Genomic DNA, 12,471 nt, shown 5'->3' with positions numbered 1-12,471 from the left:
AGACTTAGAATGCATGGTCTTCCTAGACTTTTCCAAGTCGTCCGGGTCTTTTGTTCCCCACCATCTTAACAACTTTCTCTCCAAAGCATGCTCTGTTCTTTGTTTTGTTGGCCCGCGGTGAAGATATTTGGGGTACAGAGTTTTGTTGGGTATTCAAACATGGATGTTACTTTTGGTTTTTTCCGTCATGGGGTTCAGTTTTAGCAGTCCGTGGCCTGGCAGGTGGTTCGGCTCCTTTCACCGGCGGCGTGCTCATGGGGTTTGTTGGTTTGTGCTTGTCGATGGCTTGGTGATGGAGATGCCATGACGTCATGGCTGATGTCATGTACCTTTTCTCTAAAAGTTTTTGCTTTTTCATGGGCCATGGTCACGAGTGTTGTTGGGCTGTGTCTGGCGCGGTGTATTTTGACAAGCACTTTTTTAAGTGCTTTGGTGGGTCCAAAATCTGACTATTGACTTTACAACGTTTTGCTTGGGGTACTGACATTCCCATTCACTTATTGTTAGTGGTTTTTGTATGAATGCTGATGTTTGATCTTTGATTTGCCTGTAGATGCCGTATGGCTTTTATTACCGGGCTAAAAAAAAAAAATTCGTGAATAAAGTGGCAGTAAATAGGGGTAATTAAATAATCCGTTAATCCGTCAAATCGATTCGAACCAATCCGATCCGTATGGTTCAGTTCGGTTTTTTGATCTAATGGTTCGGTGATGATTTGAAAAATTAATAATCCATAATGAGCGGTTCGGTTAATGGATTGAATCCTGAAAAAACTGAATCGATCTGTTAACCGAACCGATCCGATCCGTGAATTATTATTATTATTATTATTATATATATATAATTATATATGTATACTGTAATATATTATTTCTATTTATTTATTTTTTATTCATTATTTGTTTTAAAAATTCAGCTATCTAACCCTAGGTTTCCTTAATTGTGCCACCTCCTGGTCTATCTCTCGACTCTCTCTTCCTCCGTTCCTCATCTCCAAAAGTAACCATAACTTCTGAAATCTTGCAAATCTCCATCACTCATCATAAGGTACATAATCTCTCTATACTTTCTCTCTCCATCACTCATCTCTTTCTAAAAGTGATACGGGTACACAATAAAATAAAAACAGAGAAAGAATTGCAAACCCTAGAACTAGAAATTACCAGAAACAGAGGAAAGGGTTTTGCAGATAAAAAAATGAAGACTCTCTGATACATATTATATGTATTGTTCTTGTTTCTCCGGAATCTTTTGAGCTGATAAAGGTTTGGATTTTTTGTTTATTTATTTTTTCAATATTGTAATTTGTTGTAATCTGATCTGAGTTCTATGATTCAAATAAATGAGCTTTCATTGTGCATTTTTTTTTTTTTTGTGTATCTGTTGTAATTTGTTTCTGAACTGAAATGTGATGCGATGACCATTCATTTGGCTTTTGTAGTTGAATGCTTAGATCTGATTTACTTCTATTACATGTTCGAATTGGTGTGTATGACCAATTTCTATGTTTTTTTGTGTTTTGTTCTTTGTTGTTCTTGTTCTTCATGATCTATTGTCTGACTGTTTTTGATAAGCCCAATCTATGGAACCGAACCGAACTAATCCGTTATTCCACGGATCGGTTTGGTTCAGATTGAGAGTTACCACGGATCGGTTCGGTTTCAGATTTAGTCAATCCGTGAGGACCGGATTGGTTTGAATCTTACCCCAAACCGAACTGATTCGAACCGTGATCAGCCCTAGCAGCAAATTTTGTTACCTTCAGTACCATTTATTATTTATTTATCAAACTCTCATCTACCAATTACAGTCTCCCGACAATTATGCGAAAAATCAAGCAAAACTTTGATTTACAGGAAAATATTACGCTAGAACAAGAGTAATTTTGAAATTTGAATGAACAAAACCTTTGTTTTAATAACAAACTCAAGTATTCGTTTTTTGGTCCAACAAGTGTGTATAAATTTCTGTGAAAACTTTTAAATATGAAATGGTTAAATGTAGGAAGGAAAAACCGTTCAGAAAACAAAGAACAACTTATCATAGTTTATTTCAAATTCAAGTATCATCTAAAACCTCCACCATGTAATTACCAAAAGAAAAAACTCGAGTCTCTAATTAATTAAATTCAGCTTGAACTGTAATTTTGACCGAGTCACATGTCAAATTTAGACTTACGGTAAATCATACTCTTATGAATTGAAATTAGCATTCCTAGTTGGGTTTCTAAGCCTTTAATTTCTTTCCTATTTTTGTTTAGGAAGCTGATATATATTAGGGTTAAATATATAAAGCACTCGCGAGATGTCAATAATATTGTCGTAGTTTAGGGCAAATTACATATAGTACCCACGAGGTTTTCATCTAGTGCACTTAGATAGAAGTATGCTTCAATTAACAGCAAAGTCTAAATTGACTAGCTGAGGTGCTGTTTGATAAAACTGAAAATTAAGTACTAAAAATTTCAAGTATTGAATTTTAAGCGCTGAAACTTTAAGCACTGAATGTATTAATTTGAAAACCTGTTTGATAACGTTTTAATTTTAAATACTAAATTTATTAAGATTGTTTGTTATATACAAAAGCTGAAGTCTGAAAGTTGTACATATTACATTTTTGCTCTTAATATCTGATACTCATAACAGTTTTATATTTATAATACAAAAATATTAATAAAACAACCACATTCACATAATGAAATATATCAATTTAACAATGAATATTAATGTCAAATATAATCATAAAAAAATATAAATTCAAACTTAAATAATTAACATTATTTAAGAAGTACTCATTAAAAATGTGAATGTCTCAAAAATGTTACATTAAACTAAACATATAAAATTTTAAACTCGAGAACTAAACAAGTCATTTGTAATTTGGTTACGCAAATTAACCATAAACACTTGATCGGATTGCCTTTCTATGGTGTGAATTTCAGAGGATGTCAAATTTTTAGCAATATTAGATGGAGTCTCAAATTGCAAATCTTCAGTCTCATACTGTTCAAAAAATTCATCCGTGACGATAGTTTTCCGAAGGTAATTGTGAATAGCTGCACGAGTAATAACAATATTCCTTTGCACTTCAAATGTATAAGGTGCCATCCTTTTCAAGATTGGAAAACGGGCCTTTAATACTCCTAATGTTCGTTCAATCACATTCCTTAGCTTGGCATGTGCATGGTTAAATAACTCTTCTTTTGTTTTAGGACGACCACCATTTCAAAAGTCGGCTAACCAATATCGTACATTACGATAAGGTACCATAAATCTTCGAGTGTATGTATACAGTATCAAACAAATAATATTTATCTACAATGTAATATGTTTAAAATGGTTAATAAAGTATATGATAAGTAAATATATTTTTTTCTTGCATGATAAATAAATATTCAAAAATATTATTACTAAAAAAATAGTAGTAAAAACAGTTTAAAATATAAATAATTACATAATATTTATGTAGGGTATAAAAATGGTGTTAACAATATTAAAGGAAGTACGTGAAATTGAATAAAATTCTTATATAAATAATTATTTTCTATATATAGTGAATCAATATGAATGGTAATAGTTTAAAATATATTAGGTAGAATTATGTTTTTTATTTTTTTGGAATTTGTTCCATGTAATTCATTTTCATTAGCAACAACAAACAACTAAATATATATGAATCAATTTAAATATAACCAAAAGATTATTTGTCGTGTTTAAAATATTATAGGTAAAATATTTTTCACGAATTTGTTCTATCATGTAAAAGTAACAAAAATCCTAGAGAAATCGCAGACAGAAACCCTAAAAGAGAGAATGCGATTATATAAGGGTAGAGTAGTCATTAGAAATTTATTTTTTAAACCCAACCACTTACCGTGTTCTGCGATAAGCTATAAGCAACCTTTCCAAGGCTTAAAATTTTGGCCTTTTTTAAGCGGTAATTACCATATTAAGCGGTGTCCTAAAATTTTATAAAACACGTTTATTTTTAAAAATCACTTACCGTCTTCTGCATTGAGCTCTAAATTGAGAAATCAAACAAGCACTTGACCTTTGGAGATGAAGGTAAATTTACCTATATGACTTTAATGCGCATAACCATTGTTTAAAAGAAAATTCTGAAAGGGAGTGGGTGAGTATAACTTACTGTTTTACCCCTCCTCTTATATTCCCCTCATTTTTTTATGGTTTATTTGTCATTTTAGGTTCAATAAATCATATTTACCTTAGATCATGTTTATTTGTTTATTTGTCACATTTCGATTAATCATTTTAAGGTTTACATCTAAAAAAAATCAATATTATCTCCATACTTTTGTCCTTTTTGAATGATGTAATTTCAATTCAATTAATAGACAATTTGGTCTTCTCACAATAATAATGTTATTTTTGTTCAAAAATATTGTTTCCATACACTGATTTGATGCATCACTCAAGAATAGTGGTCATGTGTTAGGTCAATGAAACCACAAGGGTGGTTGATCAATATATGGCGAATACTTCTATCTAGGTGCACGAGATGAAAACCTCGTGGGTGCTGGCAAATTACACGAGGTTTTCATCTAGTGCACCTAGATAGAAGTATGCGTCAACTAACAACAAAGTCTAAATTGACTAGTTGACCTTTAGAGATGAAGGTAAATTTACCTATATGACTTTAATGCACATAACCATTGTTTAAAAGAAAATTCTGGAAGGGAGTAGGTAAGTGTAGCTTACTGTTTTACCCCTCTTCTTATATTCCCCTCATTTTTTATGGTTTCTTTGTTATTTTAGATTCAATAAATCATATTTATCCCAGATCATGTTTATTTGTTTATTTATCACATTTCGATTGATCATTTTAAGGTTTACATCTAAAAAAAACCAATATTATCTCCATACTTTTGTCCTTTTGGAATGATGTAATTTCAATTCAATTAATGGACAATTTGGTCTTCTCATAACAACAATGTTATTTTTGTTCAAAAATATAGTTTTCATACACTGATTTGATACATCACTCAAGAATGGTGGTCATGTGTTAGGTTAATGAAACCACAAGGATGGTTGATCAATATATGGCGCATACTTCTATCTAGGTGCACGAGATGAAAATCTCGTGAGTGCTATCTGTAATTTGCCCTATAATTTATTCTTGGTATATAAATTCATTGCAAATTTAAAAATATTGCAAACAAAGTCTTATTTGCACTAAACCTGTAAAAAGTACAGATTTACACAAAAATTTTGTACTACTTATTTTTAGCTGTAAAAAATATCTCTCAATAACAATCAATTACGTGTCATACCCAAGGCCCTACATAAATTTTACAAACCTACTTGATTCTTTTTATTTTTCAATTTTTATTTTTCTCAATTAAACCTCACGTCCTAAAAAATAATAATTTTCCCCTATATTTTACTTTCTCATTCCGCCAATAGCAAACTTTTCGGACGCTACCAGAATTCTAACTTAATAACAAATAATAAAATAAGATTTAAGTACGTAGAAACTATAGAAATAAAAAATATGCAACAACAATTGCAATTGAATTGACTAATCACTAAAAAAAGAAAAAAATAATAATTTGTATAACTTTGAATTCTCATAAATGTCCTTGCCATTTTCTATATAAATGTCATGACTCCAAACCATGGATTTTTTACTATATTTTTATTTATTTAAAGGATAGTTTAATATTTTTATGACTTCATTAAATCGCCACAAAAATATCATGGGTTGTTTTTTTGGCTCCCTACCGGGCCTATATGTTACACTCCACGCATATCACCTTTGCCATTCCACCGTGTTTAAAACCCTACTTTTCATAGCGTTAATTCCTTTCTGATCTCTCCATCTTGTGTCTTCTGGATTCAAAGTCTCTCTTGCAATGAAGAACACGACAACTCTCTATTTTAATAATCTAGTACTAGTGGTTCTCAATTCTCTATACCTCCTCTTCCTACCCACTACATCACTCTTCACCATTTCCTGCAACTCACAACCTTACACCCCTACTGAAAATATTGCCCTTGACTGTGGTTCCTCCAGCAACACCACCTCACCAGACCACCGGCAATGGGTTGCCGACATCGGTCCCATTTATCTCTCCCCTTTAGAACAAAAACACAACACATCAATAGCCTCTTTAGCACAGACACAATCTTCCCAAGTGAGCTATGTTCCCTACATGACAGCAAGCCTATCTCTGTCTAAATTCAGCTACGTATTTCGGGTCACTGCTGGCCAAAAATTCATCCGCTTCCACTTTTACCCTTCTCAATACCAAAACTTGGACCTCTCTAAAGCCTTCTTCTCTGTCAAAGCCAATCAATTCACTCTTCTCAGCAACTTCAGTGCCTCTCTAACAGCCGCTTCTCTGGGCTCAGACTATCTATTCAAAGAATTCTGCATAAGCGTGGAAGATGAAGATCAAACATTGAACATCACCTTCACTCGACTCCCTCGGATGCATACGCTTTCATCAATGGGATTGAAATTGTCTCCATGCCTACCAATCTTTATTACACCACGGCCGACCCACCATATGTTGTTGCTTTTATCGGCCATGAGCAAACCCCAATCCGTATTGGAAACAACACTGCTCTTGAGACCATACACCGATTGAATGTTGGTGGTAGAGACATTTCGCCCATGTTGGACACGGGCGTGTTCAGAAGCTGGACTATGGACGACGATTACGTGTCAACCATAGGGGCTCTTCCAGTTAACAACCGCTTTAATCTTATCTTCTCCAGAATACCTAGTTACACTGCACCTGCCGAAGTATATATGACCGCTCGGTCCATGGGAAACAACAAAACTGTAAACAAAAACTACAATCTCACTTGGAATTTGCCTTTGGATTCGGGTTTTATGTACCTGCTCAGACTACACTTCTGTGAGTTTCAAGTTGAGGTCACAAAGCAAAGTGACAGGGAGTTTACTATATTCATAGCAAATCAGACGGCCGAGAGTCAAGCGGATGTGATCGTTTGGGCTGGAAGAAATCATGTCCCGGTTTATAGAGATTATGCAGTGTTGATGGTGAGTCAAGCAAGAGATCAGAAGAAACATAATCTGTCTATAGCTCTGCATCCTAATCCCGACTCACAGACACCATCTTGAATGGGATAGAGGTTTTCAAAATCAGTGACTATCCCGGCAATCTAGCAGGACTCAACCCTGACTCAGTTCCACAACCGTCTACTCCACAACCAGCGAAGCCGGAAAGGCCAAGAACTACACCAGTGGCAGCCGTTGTCGTGGGTGTTCTTTTGGGTGTGGTTGCACTCTATTTTATGGTTTTCTTGATTTTTAGGCAACGGAGGGGAGTCAAGGAATCAGATTTTGATTTAGAGTTCTCAAAATCAAAATCCTAGGGTTCTATACTCAACCCATTCCCTCTCGAAATCCACCTTCACAAACCTCAAATATATTAACATAATTAATCACGTTATACGTGCAATACAACACTAAATTCATCATATAATGCCACCAAAACATACCAATTATTGAGGGAAAAATGGAATACCAATTATCAACATGTGATTTTACAAAGAAACACATCTATTTCTAAGCGTGGATGACTCGTTGCAATTATAGTGATTAGGAGATACTGTTTTCCCATTTTCTTGTTTTTTCTTTTTTATTATTATTTAATTTACTAGTTAAGAACATAGAAGCAACAGTCACTCACAGTAGTGGTCAATCAATGGTTTGGTATCAAAATTATTTATGTGCCAAGAAGAAACAATCAAAGAGGTCCCAAAAAACAAAAAAAAAAAATCTAAAGTTCGACGGACAGTGCTGCCTAAGACTAGCTATTATGGTTTTCCTAATATTTTTCTTTTTGGTGAAAAGGCCTACTGTAGGTGCAAAATTTCGCTCAGCCAATAATGATTGAGAAGAATAATACAACACACTCAAAAAACAATAAGAATAAATAGGAACACTGTATATAGAAGCGTAAAATTGCTTGGATGATTTTTGTGGCCTCTATTTATACACAAAAAATAGCAGAATTATGGTAGGATTCGCATTACTTGTCCTCCAATTCTTTCCATGTATGACTTTCTTTACAATTAGAGTTCTTTCCATTGAAGAATTTTTTATGCACAGAACTTGCCTTGTGTAAAATTTCCTTCCATGGTAAATCTTCCTATTGGCAGGATTTCTTCATAACTGGCTGGGCTTTGAATAATAGGCCGTATGCCTGATATTAGCGAATGGGTTGATACCCTTTTGATCCGGCCTGAATAAAGGTCTAGATGACTGATAACTGAGACCCTGGGTTGAGAATACACTCAATTTGGGCTTGAGTGGGATAGGCCTTTGGAAGACAGATTTGCATCTGAGATGACGTGGAGTAATTTCATTAGAGGGGATTTTTTCCCTCCACACTTTGCCCCCAATTCCTCTTTAATTGGAATACGGCTCCTAATTAAAAGGGAATTGAAGTTGTATAGTTGCCACTTTCGCACGAGGCGTTTCCATTTGTGTCTATCGTTATTCCGACTCAAGGACTTCTTCAAGACTTGCTTCCGCGCTTGTTTCGTTCATTGCGTTCTTCACATTCTCGTATCTCCAGGTTAGTCCTTAAACTTCTTCCTTCAATCTTGCATTATGAATACTTCGACCTCTCCTGAACATGTAGAAATCGTGGATTCAGAATCCACACCTTCGTCTTCCCCCAACCTCATTAGGGTTCCTCCTCCTAGGGTTTCTGGCTTCCCTAGATCTGCAGATGACTTGGCCAATCAGCCGGATGTTTCCTCACTTTCGGCTGAGACGTCCGCCTCTGGGTCGGATAGCATTTTTACTAAGGAAGAGAAAATGCAATCTTATCTATTCGTCGTATTAAGTTCTCCATTGAATCCACAATGGAGGATTTTGAGATTCCCAAGGATGTAGAAATTGTAGAATACCCCAAGGGCTTCGATTTTTGTGCCGGCGAGGGCGTCAGCGATGACGAGTTGCTCCTTTCTGTTGGGCATCTCAATGCCCTTCGATTCCCCCTTCACCCTTTTTATTATCTAGTTTTTAACAAATTGGGGATTACACCCCTACAAGTAAACCCTAACTTCTTTCGAATAATCTCGGCACTCCTAATTCGCCGAAGGCTGGAGAGTCTTGATTTGACTCTTGCTGATTTGCTGATTCCTTATGCTCTTTCCAAGCACAGAACCGAACCTGGCCGCTTTTATTTTACTTCTCCTTTGCACCAGAAGATATGTACAAACCTCCCTTCCTCTGAAAAGAAGTGGAAAGAGAGGATGATAATCATTAAAAGTGCATATACTCCATCAATTATGTACAATTAATGATACAACACGTAAAAATTTTATATGTGCAAAAGGCCAAGAGAGAGAAACCAGTTTCCACCTTTGCCTGTTGATCAGAGTTGTAAATTAGTTCGTAGTTAAAGGATCTAGACATTGGATTTAATCTCAACAAGGTTTGATATCATAAATCGACATATTTATATCTAACCATTTATTTATTCATTATAGATATGTGAAAATCATGAAGTTCTAAGATCTTAGAATTCATGTAAATATTGTGATTAATGATTTGCATGAATAATTATAGTTTACACCTCTGTGACCATCTCTACAACAAGAAGGATCATGATCATTTTCCTCTCTCTTGGAATCAGAGGCTTCGAATTTGCATAAGTGCAGCAAAAGGGCTGCACTACCTTCATGCAGGTACGAAGCACACGGTGATCCACCGTGACATCAAGTCCACTAATATTCTGTTGGACCATAAATGGGTAGCTAAGATTTCGGATTTCGGGTTATCCAAACTGAGCCCCACAGGTACGCAAAACGTTGCAGTCTCTACTATGGTAAAGGGCACTTAGGGGTATTTGGATCCGGAATACGCAAGATGTCGGCAATTGAGTGAAAAATCTGATGTATATTCATTTGGTGTTGTTATGTGTGAAGTACTGTGTGCCAGAAAAGTGGTAATGTTGGGATTTATATGCCCTGGCATAGTAAATTCTTATTTGGATTATAGTAACATATGTTCCTAACGTTTTTGAAATATTTATACTTGATACAATTAGTGAATTCAATGTATTATGTTTCGATTCATTATAGAATTGATAGTATCCACTTGATTACAAGAGATATTTATATATGTATGTGATGGCAATCAATACATGAATATAAATAGTAATCATAAATTGTTCATAGTCGGTAATTATGGATGGACTTATAATTAATTAAGACTTGAATTGGATCCGCGTTAAATTGAGATATATTGCGAGAGTCATCGTATGCAATTGCTCCTTATCACTGTCATGGCATTTGACTCTTAAGTATGAGAAAAGTATAAACTCTTTTATTAATTAATAATTATTTTGATTTGTTCGGCGGATACTTCGGGATCCTTAGACCGACACTTTGGATAGTTATGTAATTAATAGTTAGAGGGTTATATTTTCAATATTTGCATCATTGCTACTTGTATTTATTTTGTATTGATTATGCTTGATCACAAAGTAAATTCGAAGGCCTTCGTGTGTTTTTAGATAAAATGATTTATTATATATTTATTTATTTAAATTATTATTTTTGTCAAACAAATGTTTTATTGTGATCAAACCAGAAATAATCAATGGTAGCAAAATTAATATATTAATTAAGTTGTCGGATTGATGGTTTTATTTATCCGATAACTAATTATACATAGAGGGGTTAAAGTGCAATATTGACTTAGAGGTTATTTATTATTTAATTAGAATTAAATTAATTTCTTTTAGTGGAGTAAAAATTAATTTATGAATTAATTGAATTGAGTCCATGAACCGGGCCAATTATTAATTCATTGTAGCTAGTAAAATAATAAGCCCAAAGGATTCTCACTCATAACCCAACTTGATATTGAAATCCTATTAGATTTGAGACATGTGAATTAGAGATTGAGAATGATTTATTGTTTCCTTTTCTTTATCTTTAATGTTGCCTATATATATACATGGTCCATGTATATTTTAGGGATGATTTTTGGAAGAAGGAAAAATGAATCTATTTTCTCTTTCTAGAAAATTAGGGTTAATATTCTCATCTAATTGAGACTCCTACAAGCCTAGTTTTCCAAGGTCATTTATGGAGACTTATGAGTGATTCTTAAAAGCAAAATAATTACCAAGAAAATGGAGATCTAAAGAGAATGCGATCTTGTTAAAGGATCTACAATAAATGAGAACATTCACTTTAGAGGAAAAATTTAAAGGTTTACTCAGACCTTTAATATAAATATTCAATCTGTTAATTGAATGATACATCGTATTTTATTTTTACATAAAACTTGTCTCTATGTGATGAATCAAGATCTGTGAATAAAAACCACTACAAATTTTTTTTAAACTGGCACATTTCCTAACAGGTAGATCGTAGCTTGGACGATGATGAAGTGAATCTGGCAAACGGGGTCAAGCATTGCATTAAAGAAAGAACTCTTGATCAAATCATTGACCCGTATCTGGTGGGAAAGATAGCACCCGAGTGTTTGAGGAAGTTCGTAGAGGTTATCAAGAATTGCGTGATTGATGTTGGAATGGGAAGACCATCGATGAGTGATGTGGTGGGAAGACTTGAGTTTGCATTGCAATTGCAGGAAACTGCGGTAGCCGCGATGCAAGATATGAAGGAACTTAGTCCTGCTGGGGCTGGGCTCCACTTCAGCATGGAGAATATCTATCAAGAGCCAGAGGTGTCATTACCTTTAAATGCAGCGGATCCATGTCTTCAACACAAGATTGGAAACATATCGGATTCAAGCAGCTGGTTGACCATGACGGAATCCACTTGCAGTGAAATTACTAGTTAGAGCATCTAGTTTTAATTTGTAAGATTTATTTTATTATGTTCTCTCCCCATGCTTTCAATTAAGAGTTCCTACCATGTAATATGACCATATAAATAGAAGTAAAAAATTTGTAATTTGTAATTTTAAATTTATTCAATAATTGATATACTGTATAATATATATATATATATATATATATATATATATTCAATGAAGTTTAGTACCTTAAAGGAAGCAAATAAGAATGTGCACAGAAATTGTAATATCATTTCTAGTTACCAGCGAACAATAAGAATGTGGGCTCACTCTTCACCGCATATATTTGTTTTGTATTATTTATTTTTAGGTTGTATCCGGTTGTATGTATTAGGAGTTTTGAAATTGTGAAATTAAAAAATAATAATAATAATTAATTTAATTTTATGAATTTTTTTTTTCTAATTTCACTAATTTATATTTTAAGACTCCAATTTTAACAAAAGTTTTACGTTTTTTTTTTTTTTTTTTTTTTTTTTTTGTTAATTGAAATATCAAGAAAATTTCTCTTGGGCTTTTGTGCCCTTACAAGGTGTTGGAAGTTTGAGCAATATTACCAAACGTTGTTAGTTACATAGAGTTGTAGTTTAGACACTCAAAATTTTTAGTGTAAGTTGAAGAGTCAGATTTATT

General features: G+C 33.9%; 1 pseudogene; it reads left to right on the top strand.

The window, feature by feature from the left end:
- The first annotated feature begins 5,872 nt into the window (after positions 1-5,872).
- Positions 5,873-11,823, top strand: LOC132282181 (receptor-like protein kinase FERONIA; annotated as a pseudogene).
- Positions 11,824-12,471: the final 648 nt, after the last annotated feature.

This window comes from Cornus florida, unplaced genomic scaffold (assembly GCF_030987335.1).
Source record: "Cornus florida cultivar Cherokee Brave unplaced genomic scaffold, ASM3098733v1 CherokeeBrave_3.0.0_Hap2_Chr11, whole genome shotgun sequence".
NCBI lineage: Eukaryota > Viridiplantae > Streptophyta > Magnoliopsida > Cornales > Cornaceae > Cornus > Cornus florida.
This window is presented reverse-complemented; position numbering and strand designations above follow the sequence as displayed.